Genomic DNA, 20,914 nt, shown 5'->3' with positions numbered 1-20,914 from the left:
ACTCACTACTTCTTCCTATCAGTTCCTGACAACTTCTCTGCACTATTTCAGGTGTTCTTGGAGTTGACATGCCCCTTAGCAACACACAGCCCTCAACTCAGGCTGAGTCCCATATTTTGGACTTTTCCAATCTTGAATCCCAACACAACACAATGTCCTGGATTCTATCTCTGTCAATTGCTATTTTCCACCAAGGAAGTGAAAAACTAATTCATACTGAAGTATCATGGGTCAGTGTGTCCTTTCTTCCTTAGAAACACATTTGTTTCTTAGCTGAGGCCTTCAGCAGGGCCTCTCTCTCCAGCTGTGCAGGCTGTGCATTGCACCACCCCAGTGGGTCTCATCCATGGCATGGGCCACGTGAATAGCCCTCCTTATCCACCTAGAGTTGTACAATGCACATTCAGACGGTGCCCTGCCTTTCCAGACACAATGTCGAATCCAAAGGAACACATTGCTAGAAAGAGCTCATGACAGGGGCTTAAGAGACCCAGGCCTGACCTGGGATCTCACATGAGCCATTGACTCTCTCTGGAATTCTGTTTCCTCTCCCAAAAAATCAGAGCTCTGCAAAATATATCTGTGCAGAGCTGAATACCTTAAAATATTTATGCACACACTTTCTCACCCAATCACACAGTAGGCAAGGCAGGCCCCATTCTCCCCATTACAAAAAGGAGTGAACCGAGGACCAGAGTATTGAGGACTTGTCCAGCATCTCACAGCTCTAGAGGACTGGAGCCTGACCTTGGACCAGATCCTCAGGCTCTCCACCGAGTCCTCTCACACTGACATGGGGAGGAGCAGCTTTCTAAGCTCTAAAGTTGTGTGAAGGTTTGTGCCCAAGTGGCGCATTGGCCATCTCCGGCAGCACCACGGCCAGTGTCATGCCGTCTCGGGAATCCATCGACTCACTCCCCTGAGGTGGCTCCGTCTCCAGCTTTGGCTCAGTCTTGGCTCCTCGAGATGCCAGGTGGAATCCCGACATTTCTTCCGCCTTCCCCAGGCCTGGCAAGTGGAGCCCAAAAACAGATGCCTAGCACCTTGTTCTTGGCGAGAATGACGGATTTTCGAGTCCCCTTCCAGGAGCCGCGCTCGCTTCCCCAGCGTACATACTGTGTCAGCCCTTCCCGAGCTAGTGAAAATAAACAGTGTCATTATCCCTCCGCTGGCTGCTGCGCACTCTATCTATACCACTTAAGACACGGGATAAATGACTTCTCAGTTTCCTAATGAAAGGAATATTTCATTTTACAGAGCTGAGGAACTGTTTATTGAGCATAAAAACAACATTTATACTATGTTTTGATAATAAACTGATCTGGAAGTTGGTTCATGTAGGTGATGACTTGGATGTGACTCACTCATCTCCTTGGGAGTTGGTGTGGGTGGGGAGTGCAAGGAACCTGTGAGCTAGGGGGTCACAGGGCCCTGAAACACCCTTCCTATTTTCTGTGCTCATACTCAGAGTCTTCACAATGATCCTAGGAGATGGCTGTCATTACAATTTACAGGTGGGAAACTGAGGCATGGAGAGGCTAAGTAGCTTTCTCAAGTCATAGGTCTAGTAAATGGCAGAGCTGTGAATTAAATGTAATCAGATAGGCTGAGCACAGTGACTCATGCCTGTAATCCCAGCACTTTGGGAGGCCAAAGTGGGAGGATCACTTGAGGTCAGGAGTTCGAGACCAGGCCGGCCAACATGGTGAAACCCCGTCTCTACTAAAAATACAAAAATTAGCTAGGCATGGTGGCAGGTGCCTGTAATCCCAGCTACTTGGAAGGCTGAGGCAGAATTGCTTGAACCCAGGAGGTAGAAGTTGCACTGAGCCGAGATTGCACCACTGCACTCCAGCCTGGGTGACAGAGTGAGATCTATCTCAAAAAAACAAACAAACAAACAAACAAAAGAAGCAGACAGGCTCCAGAGCCCACTCTCTTAATTATTTTGCTGGAGATTGGTTCTCAGCCTAAGAGAAGTCTAGAGTATGGCAGGAATACACCAGCAGGAGGTGAATGAGAGACTTTTACAGTTTATGAACATTGAGCCCAACACTAGGTCTTTGCCCCAGCATTGCTCTGCAGTCCTGATCGCAGTTTCCTAAAAATGGAGCCAGTTGGGGAGTGGGTGCTGGGACCTTGCTCCAGAAGACTCCCTCTTTCAGGCTCCTCCTGTCCCTGCTTTTTGCAGACAATGCCTCCCATTCACAGGTTCTGCCTCTGTAGCTCTGGACAGTTACACTCAGGCCCTTCACAGGACTCCCTGCTCAGAAACGATGGAGCCATCCTCACTGTTGGATATGACCCTGCCTCCACCCCTTGCTGATGAGGGTCCCTGCTGGAATCTCCACTCTGCCAGCACCTCCCCCATCGATGCTCTCATTCACTCACAAAGGTACCGGATAGGGAGTTTATGGTAATACTTGCAGCCACCGGGTGTTGCTAGGTGCCAGGCACTGTGCCAAACAGTTTTCAAGGGTTATTGTTCATCTTTACAGTAGCCATGAAAGTTAGGTATGACTTTCCTTGATTTAAATAACAGACTCAGGAAGGTAACTAACTTGCCTAAGGCCACACAGCTGGTAGCTAACAGAGAAGAAATGCAAATCTAGGCCTGTCCTCTCCCAGGCCCTTGGGCTTTCTCTATTGTGTCTCCTCTCAAAGGCTTCAAGAGTGAGGCCAGATTAGACAGACTGTGCTGGGTTTCCTGCCCTTTACCCTCTACTCCAAAAAAAGTGTCTGAATTTCCTCTCACTGTCTCAGTCTGTCCCTGAAGTAGGCTGAATAATGGCCCCCAAGGATATCCACATCCTAATCTCCAGAATTTGTGAGTGTCGCTTTATATGGCAAAAGGGACTTTGCAGATGTGATCAAATTAAGAATTTCAAGAACAGATGATTGTCCTGAATTATCCAGGAAGACTCTACCTGTAATCACAGATATCCTTCAAAGAGAGAGACTTGACTGCAGAACAGAGGACGGCAATGTGACATCAAAAGAAGACACTGGAGAGATGTGGCCAGGAGCCAAGGAATGCTGCCAGCCACCTTAGATGGTAGAAGAGCCAAGGAACAGGTTCTCCTCTGGAGCCCTCAGAAGGAAGCACCTCTGTTGACACCTTGATATTAGCCCTGTGAGACTCATTTTGAACATCTGACCTCCAGCATTTAAGAGAATAAACGTGTGTTGCTTTAAGCCACGAAACTGGTGGTAATTTGTTATAGCAGCAATAGGAAACTAATACAGTGCTATTCAGCCCAATCTTCTAGTGTGGTCCTGATGCCAAAACAAGTGTCCCGTGGACTCCATAGATACACCCGAATTTGTCACTGTCCCAGTATAGAGTCAGGAAACCCTATCTCTATTTACGTAGTGTTCCACTGAGGAGAATCCTGAAGTTCAGAGAGGGGAAGTGACTGCTTAAAATCCATCCGAAGTTAACAGCGATGAAGATGGGACTCAAACCCAGTGCCTCTTGCTTCCATATGAATCTTTTATCTACATTTTAAGGCAATCAATAACTCTAAAAAGTTACAAAGAAAAAATAACTGTGGGATCTCAGAGCTATTTCTTTGTGTGAGTGTGTGTGTGTGTGTGTGTGTGTCTCAGCATTATTTTGTTTTGTTTGCTTTTTTTTTTTTTTTTTGTCCCCACAGCAGATTATAGGCCTATGGTTGAAGTAAAAGAACATTATTCTGAGTTAGCAACATTATTCCACTTCCCAGTTTAGGGCTTTTTTGATGAGATAACACTAAATGTTCACCCAAACATTTCATGTGCCTCTACGTGGGATTATTTGACTAGCTCTGGTCAAAAAATGTGGTGTGGTAGAAGGGAGATTTGCCACTTCCAGGCCTTGCCCCTAAAACCTCAATAAACTCCCCTTTTTAGATACACCTTGCCCATTGACTGGGCAGCTGAAGACCTCGAGGAGGACTTGGAAATACTGAGGCCCTAGAAATACTGAGGCCCTGCTAAGGTTAGCAGAGCCTAAGCTATGTAAAAAGAAACTAGATCCCTGAGTCTCCACTTGGAGGACAGGTGCCCAGGAGAGCTATCTGACAGCAATACCCACATTGGACCTTGCAGTAGTGATAAATGAACTATCATTAGGTTAAGTCACTGGGAATTTGGGGCTTGTTACTGCAGCACAACTCAGCCTATCCTGACTGACAAAGATGGCAAGATGGCACTCAGTGCCTCTCAGGTACTCAATAAATGGAATTACTAGAAGGGCCCTTAAAACGGAACCACTTCTGTGGGTGAATATCAGATAGGATCTGTGGTATATGTCTATACACACCTTTCCAGCTTCACCTGGACATTCACTGAAGGACTGAGAATTAATAGCCAAGAGTGGTTACAACAACCAAAAAAAATGGCTTGTTAACTTAACCAAACCTTCTACTGTTTCCCCGTACACATCATCCCATCTGAGAGAGGTCATAAAGACAAGTTATTCCTGGAGAGAGGGTCAGGCCCTAGGAGAATGGGTGTGACCTTGGAGGAAGAAAGGGGAGGGGAGCAAGAGAAGGGGTCAGGGTCCATGTAGGCAAGAGTAGGGGATCAGTCCTGGGACCTTCCTTTCCTCTGTCCCACATCTCTGCACCACCACCCTCTCCATCCTCATTTTGAAGGAGATGCCATCAGAGACTTTGGAAGTAGATCCAAGCTTAGCAGACTCTGGAGGACAAATGGCCAGTAGACATAAAAACACATGTTCTTATGAATCATCTCCCAAGGAATCCTGAGAAATGGGAATTACAACAACATATCCAGGGAAGGTTTAACCTCCTGTATCTTATCAACTGTAAGACACATTTCACAATCTGACATTGTGAAATCAGAATGTATATTACAGCCAATAGCATGTCACAGTGTCATTAGCAGTGCTTTTTATTTTTCGTGGAACATATAATAATTGTGTCTTAGATTAGACAAAAATGTGGTAGAAATGTGGTCGGAATCTTTTTTTTTTTTTTTTTTGAGGCAGAGTTTCACTTTTATTGCCCAGGCTGGACTGCAATAGTACGATCTTGGCTTACTGCAACCTCCACCTCCCAGGTGGAGCAATTCTTCTGCCTCAGCTTCCTGAGTAGCTGGGACTACAGGTGCGCACCACCATGCCCAGCTAATTTTTGTATTTTTAGTAGAGACGGGGTTTCACTATGTTGGCCAGGCTGGTTGCGAACTCCTGACCTCAGGTGATCCACCCACCTTGGCCTCCCAAAGTGCTGGGATTACAGGCGTGAGCCACTGCACCCAGCCAGAATCATTTTTAAAAAGAGCATTGCTGTGTTCAACTAAAAATTGTAATGGGGCATTTAAGTCTCTAGGTATATATTAAGATAGCAGGAGCTAAATCCCTGAGTCACACTTGGAGAAGAGTGGCCAGGCACAGCAATTTTCAAATTTATAAAAAATATATAGATGGTGGTATTTAACCAAAAAAAAATTAAGATTGTAGTATTTCACAGCATACATGTGATATTGGAGTAGTAAACATTGGAACTGCAATTTTTATATTGGGACTATCTTTAGGTAAATGGGAAAATGGGTAGGACGTACCTTTCATGTAGTAGACATTCAATAAATAGTTGTTTAATTAATTATTTTTAGAGTCTAGGTCTAATGACTAATCTTTCTTTAATTCTCTTCCTCTTAAATTTTGTTTCTCTTCCTTCCCCACTGCACTTTCTTAATTTTCTATCATGGGATGCACAGGGAAAACTGTCAAATTTTTAAATATTTCAGGAAACTTCTCAGCCTTCAGGCCCACTTCTTTCCTGTTTCCCAGCCCTTTTCTGAAGCTCGAACTATTGCCAAAATATGAACATTTTCAATGTGTCAGTGTTACAGGCTCTTTGAGTTGTCGATTTTCTTCCTGGAAACCTCTGTGGCCAGTGATGTCTTTGTCCAAGTTCTCATCCTGTGTCCAGGAAGAATGAGGTACGTAGACAAGTGAAGGGTGAAGATGAAGAGGAGTTGTATTTAGTGTTAGAACAGCTCAGAGGAGACTCGCAGTGGGTAGCTCCTCTCCGTAGGTAGGTCATTTCATGGTGTGTTCAGTTTTCAGCTGAAAGGAGGCCCTGGAGGGGCTGGCTGCTGTCTGCAGACAGGTCATTCAGACATCTCTGCAGGTCTCTGAAGCTCTCAGCAGAGAGGGTAGCTCCTATCTGCAGCTGGTCATCCCATCTCTCCATCCTCTGCCCTGCTCTGGCTGAGCCCGGGGCTTTTACGGACCTCAGAGGGGAGGAAGTGCATGCCAATTGGTCCATGGGCAGCCATGGATGGGCCTGCAGGAGGCATCACAGGTCCCCTCTCCAATGTGACTGACAGCCTAGTCCCCAGCCTTCAGGCCCTCCCTGGCCTGAAGGAAGGGCCTGACTGGGGACCTGCCTCCTTCCACCCAGGAACCTGTCTGCTTCCCATGGCCATTCATGGTCCCAGGGCTTGGCCCCACTCCAAGATCAGAGCAGGCACCGGAAGAGGAGAGAGTCCAAGCAGTGGAAGCAGATACCCCTGAGCCTGCAGGGACAGGGAAGGGCCTTCCTGGGTCCCCGAGGGTGTAGGCTGCAGAGATGCTGGGTCCCACGCCTGGGAGGGTGGCCACAGCTGCACCCGGGGAGCTCCCACTGCAACTCAGGAAGGGCGGGACTCCCACCAGCTCCATGGAGTGTGCAGCCCCAGCAGTGCCTCCTTGCTGCACCCTGTGTGATAGTAGCAGTCACTGGCATCATCAGGTCCAATGCTCAACACTTCCCATGCATAGTCTAGAATTTTGTGAATCCTCTTTTTATGGCTCTTAACTCACCGTGCCTTGAATTTTAGCTACTTCTCTGCTTGTAAATCTCTTAAGGCATCAGTTAGGTCTTTGGGTCTCTGTTAAGAATGTTAAACCCCTTCATCTAAGGTTGTAACTAGCATTTAGCAAGTACAGATGCTCCTCAACTTACAATGGGGTTATGTCCTGATAAACCCAATGTACGCTGGAAATGTCATAAGTTGAAAATGCATTTAACACACCTGACCTACCAAACATCAGAACTTAGCCTACCCTATCCAAAACATGCTAAGAACACATACATTAGCCTACAGTTGGGCAAAATGACCTAATAGAAAGCAGATTTCAAAATAAAGTGTTGAATATCTTATGTAATTTCCTGAATCTTGTACTAAAAGTGAAAAACAGAATGGTTGCATGGGTGCTCAAAGTACAGTTTCTACTGAATACATATCACTTTTGCACCATCCTCAAGGTGAAAAATCGTAAGTCGAGCCATTGTTAGTTGGGGACTGTCTGTGCTCTCATGATTGAGTAGATAAAGGGATGACAGATGAGTGGATAGGTGTGAATGGATGAGTAGATGGCTGGATGAAATTATTTTTATACTTTTTACTCTTAAGTCATTGGAAACAGACCAAAACAAAGGTCCCCTATGACATCACAAAAGTTAGAGGTCCCTGAGGCAAGGATAGATTTCAGAAGGCACAGCCTTCCGATGTATTGATGTATTCAATACTGCAAATGAGTAAAAATAATAAAGTTCCTGCAAAGTCCAGAAATCCAGATGGGTGTCTGCCCCTGGCCAAATACGCATGATATATTCTTATTAATAAAGCCAGACTAGTGTCCTCAAATTATCCAAGGAATACATTTGCCCACCCACAGCGGTGGGGGAAGCGATTACTTATTAATAAAGCGATAGCTAAATCTAATTATATCCCCATCAGAGGCAGATGGTAATAAAACCAGGCTGGTCTTCCAGAGCTCGGTGACCCTGCTGACCTCAAATCAAACTTTAAACCATCAGTCAGCTTCCAATGCATTCCCAGCACACCTACCAATTACGAGCGCCCTGGTGCCGCTGTCTGCCAGGGGTCAGAGGTCACCGCCTGCACTCGATAGCTGGGAGCTGGAATGGGGCTTTAGAAATCTCATTATCCTGTTAACCATACATTTATCTGACAAGATAAAAGAGACTAGGTGACCAAGCTATCATTAAAGATTAATAGAAAGTATAAAAAATTCAGCTGCAACCAGCATTGCTGTTTAGAGCTTGTGATCGGCATGACAGGGTTATTAATCAGGGAACCAAAAAGATTTAGGTCTTTGCTCTTGATATTTTCTATTTTTATTTTTAGTTTTGTTTTTTCCCTCCCTCTGTCTGAAGTCATTATCTCATCTCCTATCACCCCAAACTGGAGGTCAAAGGAGACTCCTGCTAATTGGCTCTTCCGCCTTCGAATCATAACCCATTGGGCTAATTAGAAAATTGCCAGCACTCGAGGTGACGTGGGATGCAGCAGGGGACGCTGGTGGGCTGGGGCAGCAGTGCCAGCTGCTTACTGGGCTGCCGCCCCTCTCGCGTGCCAGGTCTGTTAATCAGCGGGGGAAATCAATACATTTTAAATTTAATTCAGTCCTGTAAGGCACACCCAAGCCCCAAGATGATTTCTCCTCATTCGTGATTCCACTTCAGTTTTACATGAAAGATTTTGAGCCCACGCCTACCCAGGAATCAGAGGGCAGGCTCTGTTTTTAAGGCTTAGGGATTCTTTTTATTCTTTCTAGTTCTCTCTTATCGCCCACCCACCCCTGCCGACCAGCTTCCTCCCCATGGCATCCTTCTTCGCCTTTTTGATGATAAATCAATGTCCTTTTCCTCTGCTGCCCTGGAAGATGCAAGCTCAGATGACAACTCAGCTGCTCCCCTTCCGCCCCCAGGGCCAAGGTGAAGAGAAGCCAGGAAGGTGTGCCAGTGAGAGAATGTAGATGGTTTCCAGAGCAAAGAGGCAGCTTTAATCAACCTGTGGAAGGGACTTGCAGCCCTGGTTGATCTTTTAGAAGGCTGATCAGGAAGCAACACTGACCAGGGGTGCCTGGCATTCTTCCCTGCCCTGGGATCAGCGTGGCCTCAGGAGTGCACCCAACAATGCCATCAGGCTGCCAGGACCCTCTACTGCCAACTGAGTGACCTTAGGAAAGTCAGCTGGCCTCTCTGAGCCTGCTTCCCTGGGTGGAAAATGGGGAAAACCCCTCCTTCTTGGGGTTGTTTGAAGATCAAATGGAATTCTTGAGTACAATCTCTTCCATGTAATGCCTTCCTCGCTTGCTCCTACTTCCTCCCTGCTCCATTAAAGCTTAATCTGATAAATCAATTAAGTATAAAGTACTATTGGCTAACCTCTGGTTAGTTGCCAGAGTTCAAGGACAACAATTTATTCCTCTGTGCAGCTTACTACCCCCAACCAACCCAACACACTTCCCTTCACACACACAGACACACACACACACACACACACACACAGAGTGAGTTCTCAGTGAATTGTCTAATGACTTCTTCTTCCAGATAGGAGACACTCTTTGTGCCTCCATGAGTGTAGCCTGGCACCAGTAAGTCCTGTATAAGCACTTAGTAGTTAAAGGAATGAAAGCCTGACCAGAGGGAAAATCCAAACCTCCTGCTAGGAGGAAAGCCAAAGGTCAAAGTTGGGTAAATAGAGGAGAGGAACCAGTCCCAGTAGCCAAGGTAGGTGAAACAGAAAGAAAAATCAGGAGAGAAGAGACAGGTTGGGAAGAAGAGTGCAAGGTAGGTCAGGAGAGTGGTCCAGGTCGTGCAGTGAACAAGGTCTTCCGGGCTTTGAAAGAGACGTGACTGTAGCTCTGTGGCTTAAGGCTGGACTTCATGGTTTCTAGAACCAGGCTTCTCTGGAGACCATGCAAACTGCACTGCCCAATTGCGTGCTGGGGAGTCCTGGTGAAAAGACTGTTTCGTTCCACTGAGAAGCCAAGGAAGCAAAGACACAAATGGGAGAAATAGGGAGGTTTTTGAGCAAGAGTGACAAGAGAAAGTGATGTTTCAGGGAACAAATGATTAGTGACATTACACAGAACAGGTCAGAGGAGGGGAAAGAATGCAATTGGGGGAAACTAGTGAGGATGCGGCCCAAGGAAGACTCAACGAAGACTGAGGCCAGGATGACGAGGGTGGGAAAGGACACAAAAGACGTAATCATCAAAGGAAATCAAGACACAGACTCCCTCTCTGTGCCCCTCAGCCTGCTTCTCACCTTCCCTGCACCTGTGTCTCAGCCAAAGCCAGCCCTCAGGGACCTCCTAACCCCATGCCCCGGGGCCAGGCCCAATTACACCAGGTAAATAAAAAGGAAGTATGTGGTTTCTTCTTTCATTTCTCTCTCCTAACTTCCTCTGACTGCCAAAATTTGTGTGTCCCATCTGCAAAAATGTGACATTTTATATTCAAAGCAGTGCATGTCTAGTTATTTACTAGATGTGCATCTAAGACATAATTACATTTAAAGTATTTTCCCCCAGGAATAGTTTTCCTTTAAGCAACAGTGCTCATTGTTTGAAGATCCTGCATTTGGGGAAAAGAGTTCATGATGGCCCTGTAAACAGGTCTTGCAGACAGACACAGCAACAGCTACTTCTAAAACCTCCTGGAAGGTTCTGGGGCTGAGAAAGTTGTGTATCTGTGTGTCTGCACATGTATAGGTCCATGTGTCTGTGCATGTCCATTTGTGTGGGTGTGTTCTAGGTATGTGTGTGTGAGAGAGAGAGAGAACATGTGTTCATGGAACCCGTGTCTATGTCTTGTGTGTTGTGGAGGAGCAGAGCATGACGAAGGAAACTAGTGTCTATTGAGAGCCTACTGTGTTGCAAGTGCTTTGGGCATGGCCTTATTTAATCTTCAAATATTCTTCTCTCAGTGTAACAGCTGAAGAAACTGAAACTTAGAGAAGTAAAAGAACTTGCCCCAAATTAATCTGCCCATAAGTTTCAGAGCTGGAACTCTAATTCTCATAGTCTGTCTAGTTTGTGCTAAAAGACTGAAGAAATAAAAGCACCATGTCGTGTTTTCACTCAGTGGCATACTTCATATTTTCTCAGATCCATCCATATGTAATCATGTACATATCATTTTCTGAGTCCCTCCTGTCCTAGGCATTGTGGTAGAAACCTTACATATGCAATCTAATGCAATGCTCACCACGTCTCTGGAAGCAGATTTATTGTTGCCATTTCAGAGATTTTAAAAAAAGAGGCATCAAAGGATTAAGTAACTGCCCCTCACAGAGCTGTAATGCAAAGGCAGCTTTGTTCAACCCCAAAGTCCAAGCCCTTGCCCTTATATCCCACTGACTGGTTTCATTATTACTCAGTTTTGAGTCTTGAGAATTTAGAGTCTAGGTAGGTAGGAAAAGCATACATGTGACAACCAAAGTTATCACACGGTGGTCTGTATGTGAAGGCCAGCAGCTACCTTACATCACCAAAACTCAGATTATCTCCATCTTTCTGCTCTGCTACCCTCAGTCCGTCGGCTGCCTTAGACTAGTTTGCCTCATGGTTACAAGACAGCTCCCAGAGCTCCAAGCATTGCACACAGCCTTGACTATACCCAGTGAAAGACAATAGACTAGTTAATTCTTGTTTCTCTGTCTTTTTTCCTCTTTTTAAATCTTTGTTTATTTTATTTCTACTATATCCATCTGACTTTTTGTCTGTGTGTATACATAGAGGAAGGTTGGGAAGATGTTTACCTGTTGAAAAGGCATCTTTGTGTACTTTGATGTATAGATTGATTTGTTTTTGTAATGAACATACAGAATTTTTTAGAAAAAAAATCCTTAAAAAATGATAAAGTCAGTATTAAAGAAATGAAACTAATCTCACAGTGTCATTCACCTGCTTAAGATGCATCATTGGCTTCCCCACCACAGACCGGATGAAGGACAAACTCCATGGCAGTTTATAAGGCCCTTCTGTCATGTGGCCTCTCTGTTCTTGCCAGAGGACTCTGGTCCTCAGACATACAGATGTTTCTGTGCTTCCTGCCTTGGTTCTGGCACTCTTTCCTGCTGAAGAACCTCCCTCCACTGCTCCATCAGTGGAAACACTGTGCCTTCCTCAAGGACCCAACCAAAAATACCTTGATCCTTGCAGCCTCTCCAGGAAGCTCAGTCAGGAGATATTGCTTCCCTATCTAGAGGTCAGATTTTTGTGCATTTTGCAGTGTGGTGAGTTTGGGTCAGTGGTATGCTGGAGCTGATGGCTTTCATCCACTCTTGAGACCTGAGTCTATGCATCTCTTCCCAAGACGTCATATTGGTGTCTTGGAATCAGCCACGGTGAGAATATTTATACCATGGGAATTGAAAATGCTACATTTTTTTTCCCTTAGGGAAAGTTAGTTGTTAAACGTTTACCAGCACACCTCCAGTTTGGGGAGGGGTCCATCTCAAAAATTAACTCAGAATTAATTCAGGGAGGCCAGTCTTATTTAGCTCCAAACTCCATCCCCCCACGCTTCTAGCACAGTGCTGTGCTCAGTTCTAGACAATTAGCTTCTGCAAGCAAAAGGGCAGTCCAGGACCCCACTGTCACCGCCCGCTGTAGGAGCCAGCCAGCCTGTGGCCCTGGGCTGGAGCTATAAGAGCTGCCATAGTGCAGGTTTCCTGCAGGCTTCCTGGAGACGGCGGGCTGTTGGGCCCCACCTTTTGGAAAGGGAACAAGCAGGGCTTAACAGGAATGATGGAGATGTAAAATGGCCCCAGGCCATCCCAAATCCCTAAATCTTACACAATAGAGAGGCTTAAGTGACTCAGTAAATGAGCCAAGGAGTTCAGGTCTTGGAAAATGCGAAATGGTTTGCTAAACCATCCCAAGCAGCATTGATCATCAGCTTACTGGTCGTGTCAGAGGGGCCCATCCAGTTCCCTCAAGCACTGTCTGTGCTTTTCAAGAGAGATTGCAAGTGACAGAGGAGCACAAGAGGCAGGCCCTGGCAAAGCTCAGACTGGATCCCTGAGTCCACAGATTTACAGCTGTGACCTGGAGCAGGCCCGGTCTGTGCGTGGCCAGGGTGGAATTAGGGGGCTAGGAGCCCTTCAGAGAACTGATACAGACAACCATGTGTCCAAGTCACTCACATCACAAAATCATGTAGCCCTCGGAACCCATACCTACATGTGACCCTAAAGCTGTATGAGAGATCCGGAACAGCATCCTTCAGAGGCAGACCCCAGAAACCAGGGTTCTGACATCCCTCGTCCCAGAAAATGCCCAGTCTGCAGGTCATTCTGAATCACATGTGTTGAAGAAATAAATCTGAGTTCTGGCCTGGTCTTTGCACTGTGCAACCTTGGACAAAGACTTTCTCTGTGGGCCTCAGTTTCTCCATATGGACAATGAGGCACTTATTAAACTTTATGGGCTTAGTGATACCCTATCCCCACTTCAGCCCTGTCACCTTATGTTCCTAGGTATTTCTAGCTGTGTGCCCCACATAAGACTGTAGGGCAAGACTGGGCGCTTGCAGGGGTTTAACTCACCCAGCTGGTCTACACAGGCCGAAGCTTGGGGAGCCCCAGCCTCCCTGGCTCAGGCCCTGTGCAAACCAGTCTCTCGCCCTGTCAGAGGGAGGGACTGCTCCCTGGAGCCCACCCAGCTGGCTGGGAGCTCTCTGCGTGCCTGCCACTGTGTGACAGCCATGCGATGAGAGGGAAGCTCAGCACATGTCCCCAGCCACCATCAGTTGGCGGTTCCTTGAGTGGAGGGATGTCAGAGGCACGTCAACACTTTGGTGGCTGCTATTCCAGGCGGGCGAGGCAGGCAGAGGGCCTGTGGGCGCCTGAGTCTGCAGAGCCAGCCCTCGGGGGAAAGGAGCCAAGATACAGAAGGGGCTCAAGCTGCCCTACCCCTCACCCTGCAGCCTTTAGGGGGCTGGAGAGAAAGTGGGGGAGCAGAGAACTATTTTTTTCCTGTGTTTTCTGCCTATTAAATACTTTAAAATTTGATCTCATTTCTCTTTTATGATAACTGTACAAGGTAGATACTATACCATTGCCCCCATTTTTCAGAAGCAGCTCAGTGAGGTGGTGTGTCCTGCCCAAGGTCACTCAGTCCTCAAGGGCACAGAACTTTCTGGATGACAACTACAAGCTACTGAACACCACACTCGCAATAAACCCAGTGTTCTGGACTGCGTGTGGGTGTCTTCCCCAGATTCCTATGCTGAAACCCTAACCCCCAAAGGGATGGCGTTAGGAGGCGAGGACGCCAGGAAGTAGCTGGGTTCAGATGAGGTCGTGAGGGTGGAGCCCACATGATAGGATCGGTGTCCTTAGAAGAAGAAAAAGAGATAAGGGTGCACTCTCTGCCTGCACAGACCAGGGAAAGCCACGTGAGGACATGGGCAGGAAGAGGGCCCTCACCAGAGCCCAGCCATGCTGGCACCCTCATCTCCAGCCTCCAGAGCTGCGAGAAATAAGGTGTCATCTAAGCCCCCCGGTTTGTGTTATTCCTTTACAGCAGCCTGAAGTGACTGAGACACCTAGGAAGGAGGTGTCATCCATCCACTTGCTCAATACCCCACATTTCACCTGTTAATGGCGGGGTCCATCCACTCCTAGCCCAGCTGGAAGTGCCCTGTGCCCCGGTGTTCCCCAGGCTCCCCAGTGTCTAGAGTATCTTGTGGGGATGTCCACTTGGGACAGCAGAGTTTAGTTTGGGAAGCCTGTGTGGAGTTTCCATTCATATGAGGTTCAGGGTGGTTGGGGGCAGGCAGGTTGATGTGACCAACCCCTGGTGGGGAGCCAACTTGGGACCCAGATTTTGGGCCAGCCTTCCCCAGGGACACAGCCCCACTGGGGACCCAGCTCGAGGGACAGGTTAGGAGGCTCTGGCTCCTCCTGCCCCCCACCTCTCATGCCTTCTCCACGCTCCTCCCACCAAGCCTCTCCAGGCCCCCACTGTCGCCCATCTCATCTCTCCCACAGAAAAAGCCCTCCGTCTCGTTTCCTCCCAGTAAGCTTTAAAGGTTCATCAGAAATTGCTTTAAGACCCATTAGGCGACCATCCCAAAATTGGCGCAGTAAAAACAGGTTTGCCTGCCTTAGAAACCAGGCCACCCAACCCTACACATGGCTCTTCCCTCAGAGGGCTTTTCTAGAAGGGAGGGGGACAGGGATCACAGACAAACCAACCCAATTTTAGTTCTCTTATCCCTCCTAGGAGGAAACTCAAGCTCAAAGAGGCTGGCTGGCTCACCTAAAGGCACCCAGAGGGCGACAGCAAGAGCTGGAATCCAGGTCAGCCGGGCCTGCCTGCTCCAAAGTCCCTACTTTCACCAGACCCTGCATGCTCTGCCGCCATTGTCTAGACTCCAGTTGCATGGAGTAGCTCTGTGAGTTATCTCTTCTCCCAGCCTCTGGGGACTTCCATCTTCTCCACAGTAAATATCAGGCCTGCCTTGGGCGTGGCCCTGGGACCCTTCTCAGCCTGGGGCAGCTCCAACTCCCATACTCTTCTTTATCCCTCACCCTCCATGTGTTCAGGGCTCCTTGTTGCCTCTCTCTCACTTCCATCTTCGAAGCAAGTATTGAGAGCAAGCTAGAGACTCCGCTAGTGCCAGAGATAGAGGTGACTAAGCAGAGCAAGCTCCCTGCTCTCAGAGTTGATACACTACTTGGGGGAGGCAAGTAAATGAATAAATCAGTAAGATAATCTGTCATAGCGTTGAGTGTCAAGAAGGCGACAAAAGCAAAGTGAGCTTTCCTGCCTGTCCCCGGCTGTTTGCCCTGCGTAGGGCCTCACAGGTCCCCTCACTTCACCTGGGTAGCAATCATGGGAGGGGAAGAGGCGGGGGCCAGGAAGACAGGGAAGAAAAATAACGCCAGGACAAGCCCTTTGGAGTGTGATGTTGTATGGAACTTCCATACTGACTGTGGAAAGTAGAGATTCTCCCCAGTGCGATATGACAAAACTGAGAGTAAGAGAGGCCACTCAAAGGCATAGGAGCCAAAGCAAACTCCAGTTCTCCCGACTCCCATCCGGTCCAATGCTGTTTCCAAAGCACAAGCTGCCTCCCATGCTCAAGATGGGGCTGTAGCCATTTCTTCTGCTCCCAGCCCGCATAGCCCCTAACCTGCAACAGCCTCCCTGCTCCTACCCCTGCTATAAATGGCCATGATGTGCAGCCATGACTGAAAGCACTCACCGAGATGTGCCAGAGAGTCCAGCCGATGGAGCCATCTCACAGGAAGGCATTCAGAGTTGTCATTTCTTCGTGGGCAATGCTCTCCATCCAGCTGTGTATATGCATTCGGTACCTGCTATGTGCCACTCGTTCGGTGAGGTGCTGGGCATATGATGAGGCAGGCAGAAGCCTGGCATTCCATAACTGGGTACAACAGCTCGTGCTTGTAATCCCAGCACTTTGGGAGGCCGAGGCAGGAGGACCACTTGAACCCAGGAATTTGAGACCAGCCCGGGCAACATGATGAAACCTCTTCTCTACAGAAAATACAAGCATATTAGCTGGGCATGGTGGTACGTGCCTGTAGTCCCAGCTACTCAGGAGGCCAAGGTGGGAGGATCACCTGAGCCTGGGGAGTTGGAGGCTGCCATGAGCTATAATCATACCACTGCACTCCAGTCTGGATGACAGAGTAAGACTCTGTCTCAAAAACAAGAAGAAGCAGCAGCCTGACACTCCAGTGAGAACACAGCCATCCGGCCCACCATCACAGAAGTCAGTATGGAATCCCAGACCGGGCATGCACTGTGGGCTGTGGAAGACAAGACAGAGTGGCACAAGAACATTTGAAAGGAGAACTGTTGGATTCCAGAGGGTCCCTGAGGAAGGAACAATGATCTGGCATTGAACAGGAAAGGGGAGGGTTAGAGGGAGGGGGAGACACAACAGAAGGAACAGCCTGTAGGAAGGTACATGGTGTGTTCTAGAAAGTGGGGAAAGGCTGGGTGGGTTTAGAAGCAGAAGCAGTGAGGAGGGATGGAAGAACTTGGAACTGGGGCTGTCAGCAAGGGCCCCACCACATAGGCGGTGGGCTGTAAGACACGGGAAAGCATTGGGCCTCGATCCTGAGGCTACAAGGAGCCCTTGGAGCTCTTTGAAGTGCCTGAGCTTTTAGAAGATGACCCGGCAGCCGCGTGGGTGCACATCTGCCAGGACATCTGTCAGGGTCTATGAGTGGTTACCAGGAGAGACGATGGTGCCTTAGAGCAAGGAGATAACAGTCAGAGGGGGACAAGCGATGGGTTCCAGAGACATGAAATCCAGGAGGTGAAATTGAGAGGTGGGGATGAGGAAGAGGGAGACTAAGGGTAGTCCGAGTTCTAGTCTGTCAGCGAACATAGGTGGGAAGATCTGATTTTGGGAACTGCAGCCTGCATGGATGAGATTTGCTTGAGGTCTCACTGCCAGGCTTGATCCTGGATTCTGGACTCCAGCTCTGTTTCTCAGCGTCTTTCTCAACACGCAGCCCATGCGGAGAAGAGCAGGGAACCACCATCTCTTTGTCCCCCTAGACCAAGAGGCCCTGGCAGACAGATGGCCCCGGTCATCCAGGTGGGCCCCCACTCCTGTTGCCCCATGGCATCACACAGAGTCCTGGTGCACAGGGGCCCGAAGGTGCATGTGTTGGGTTAGTATGGTTGACCAGGGATCCAGAGAACATGTCTGAGTTCTAATCTGTCCCCAGGGAGTCACACCTCTTGGGAACCCCCTGTTTAAAATATTGTTTCTGAGAAGAAAAACGTATCAGGTTATGCAAAAGCCCTCCAAGTAGTACCAAGCCATGGGGGAATGTAAAACATTTTCATTGCACAGCACGGGGAGGAGCTGCCTAGGAAGCTGAGAAGGAACAGCATGACAGGGGCAGGTGCAGTCCAAGCAAAGGCATGAGGTAGGGAAAGTGCGAGGCCACTGCAGGGAGGTGGCAGGTAGAGCACAAGGGATTTTTGTGTATATTATCCTGCGGTTCGATCTTCATAACAGCCCTGTTCAGGTAAAATCACTCTTTCATTTCTCAGATAAGGAAACGGAGATGAACAGCACTGCAGCAGATTTCCCCAGCTCACCAGATTCTAAGCAGTCGAGCCAGCTCCTCTCACCCACAGGTAGCCAAGCCCTTAATAGATGAGAAATCACTTGCCGAGTTAAAAGTTAAAAGTGACTTACTGATGACAACAGTCTCCCAAGGATCTAGCTAAGGAAGAACTTTAAGTGGCCAGGACCTCTGAAGGTCCAGTTTCATCTTCCAAGGCAATTTGGAGAAAGAAATTGGCCTTTCTTGAGATGGACTGGAGCAAATACATTTGCTCTCTTTCAATTTTGCAAGCACCTGTCTCCCAGAAGCGGGGGTGGAGGCAGACTGGAGGGTGAGGAGAGGCGTCCCTGTCAGTGTCTGCCTGCACTCATCCCCTCCCCCAGCACCTCGGAGGGGCAGACAGGGAAAAAGAGTCATCGGTGACACTGTGTGCTGATCAGCAACTTGAGCAAAACTTAATTGCTTCCCTGAACCTGAAAAAATATCAAACTGCATAAGTAAATGTGCTTTAAATTATTAATAAAGGCATTTACATCTGGAGTTGGAGCATGAAAATTAATTTAATTTTTTATGCTAAACGGGCTGGTGTAGCATGTGATTTAAGGATTCGGAGATACAAAGGGCAGGGAAGAAAAGGGAGACAGAATGTATGCTATCTTGGGCATTCTGCATTTAAAATCTCAAAAACATAAGAAAGAGGAACGAGTAGAAAGAAAGGGTGGGAGAAAGTTCTTCTTCAGACGCAGACTCAGGCAACTTTAATTACTGAGAAACAAGAACATGAAGTTACCTCAGGGTTCCCGCAGTTTGAAGTGAACCTGAAGACTGGCAGAGCTCACATTTCTGTGAAGGGGGTAGTTGCCTGACTTCCTCAAGGGGCAGGCATAATTAAACCTGAGGTTGAGATGCCCATCAGATGCACTTGGAAAGTAGGTCTGAGAGCATCAAATAATGCCTGTGTGGCTTTGGGGAAGGGACCCAGAGCCTGCTGACCCCTGCCAGCAGCCCTGCCTGACACTTGCCTGGCTTCTGGCAAAAGGGTGGTACCAAACAGCCCTGGGTCTGAATCCCAACTTGGCCACTAACTGGTTGAGTGACCTTGGCCCAAGCTTGTCCCCTCGGAGCCTCAGTCTCGTCCTCTGTAAAGTATGTTAATAACGCCTGTCTCACAGCATTTTTGTAGGGGTGTAACATGGCATCTAAACATTGCTGAGACAGAGGCCAGATGCTGTTAGGACAGAGCATGGCCCCACCTACATTTACCAGGCCCTTTGATATCCCTTGATGTGCCTAGATGTTTGTTGTTTCTTAAGGGAGAAAGGAAAGGAAATGTGGGGTAGGGGGCTTGATTTGAGGGGCGAAAGGAGAAAGAGAGAAGATAGAGGACCCCTGGGACTGGGTGGAGCTCCGAGATCCAGATGCTTGAAAAAGACTTCGTAAGACAGTGGAGAAAGAACCGCAGTGCAGAGAGGTGAAAGCCCCTTGTCTTCAGCGTAGTGAGCAGAAAATTCGGGATTTTAGCTGTTCCGGCCAGAAGCCATGCCCTGAATGACAACCCCTGTTGCCTCTCACTTAGCAAATTCAGCTTCCCAATCTGTCACACAGACCTGGCAACACTGAACTTGCAGAACTGTGTGAGGACCAAAGAGGGCCACAGGGCACCTTGCACTCAACTGGGCTTTCAAAAAAAAGTGTTCCCTTTCCTAGGCCCCGGGGCTTCCCAGAGCCAAGCTGGGACAGAAGGACAGAGATGAGCAGCTGAGCGGAGTCCCTGGGGAATAGCTGCCCAGCTCCAGGATGGCTGGCATCGCCACCACCCCATGGCTGTCTCTCAAGCTGGAGCCCACTCCAGGACCTGAGCGTCTGCCTCTGTCCTACCTTGACCTTTCTGCCTTTCAAAGGGTCAAAAACACAGTTGCTCCTTTTTCCAACAACTTCCATTTTCATTGCAATTAATTCATGCCAATATCCCATTTATCTCTGCCTTTTGCTGTTCCTTCCATGATTTCTGCCAGTATCTGAAAGGCCTTCCGTGGCTTAGTAGAAAGTGTTGGCTGTGGAGTGACACAGGCCTGCATTTGAAACCTGGGGGACTTGGGCAGGTGTCTCTGGGCACCCTGGCTTCCTGCCTGAAAAACAGAGATGGTAACGGTCCCTACCAAGGTGGTTGGGCGGGGCAGGCAGGACTTAAAGGTCAGCCACCTCCTGGTGCAAGTCTGCCCCGTGCCATCACTGCCATTGGTATTACTGTTTCCCCTGCTTGCCCCTGGGACCCAGCCCCAAAGGCAGCAAAGTACAACAGAAAGGGCACGTTTGCTGTGGGAACATGTCTAAAAGAAAAAGGAGGCACCTGCTGCAACTATTTTTTCGTGGTTTTTGCTTCTCAAATATTGGCAATCATGCCTTCAAGAATGCTTCCAGAATTGTTAAAAAAAAAAAAAAAAAAAAAAGCTCCTTAAGTAAAATTTTAATTAATCCTTATGAAAGATAGTACATTAGTTCAGGTTGAAATTACAGTACAGCAGAGGTCCATTTTATTGTCTATCTTTAGATTTTATTGCGCATCAGGGCCCCTCTTGTAATCATAGTGTGAAGTAAACATTTACGTCCATTCCATAAGAGTTGAAGCAGTTTTATATTTTACATGATGATAGACATCTACAACTGCCAGCTCCATTATGACACAACTATCGGTCACTGCTTTCATTTAGTTGCCATTGCGACGTTTGTTGGCAACATCATCCCCAGTCACTGCATGGCTCTTTTGGAGAAGTATCTTCCATTTACTTTCTAAGAACAAACTGTTAAGGGAATCAAGGTATTTCTGAATTACACATGTTTTGTGTTGAGCTTGGGGGGGAAATCATATTTTCTCAGAAATTGCTTTAACTGTAAGTGGGGTCAAAAATTTCACCTGGGGCCAGGTACGGTGGCTGATGCCTGTAATCCCAGCACTTTGGGAGGTCGAGGCTGGCAGGTCACTGTAGCTCAGGAGTTCAAGACCAGCCTGGGAAACATGGCAAAACCCCATCTCTAC

The 20,914-nt window shown here is 47.9% G+C and overlaps 1 long non-coding RNA gene across 1 annotated transcript; it reads left to right on the top strand.

Annotated features, from left to right (window-relative positions):
• Window positions 1-1,929: 1,929 nt before the first annotated feature.
• LOC117071597 lies at window positions 1,930-3,174 on the top strand. The gene is made up of 3 exons (XR_004432369.1): window positions 1,930-2,012; window positions 2,212-2,395; window positions 2,940-3,174. It is a non-coding gene; the product is annotated as an uncharacterized LOC117071597 (long non-coding RNA).
• The last annotated feature ends 17,740 nt before the right edge of the window (window positions 3,175-20,914 follow it).

Source organism: Trachypithecus francoisi, unplaced genomic scaffold, assembly GCF_009764315.1.
Source record: "Trachypithecus francoisi isolate TF-2019V2 unplaced genomic scaffold, Tfra_2.0 Lachesis_group3, whole genome shotgun sequence".
Classification (NCBI taxonomy): domain Eukaryota; kingdom Metazoa; phylum Chordata; class Mammalia; order Primates; family Cercopithecidae; genus Trachypithecus; species Trachypithecus francoisi.
The sequence above is the reverse complement of the archived record's forward strand: the minus strand, read 5'-3'. Positions and strand labels throughout refer to the sequence as shown.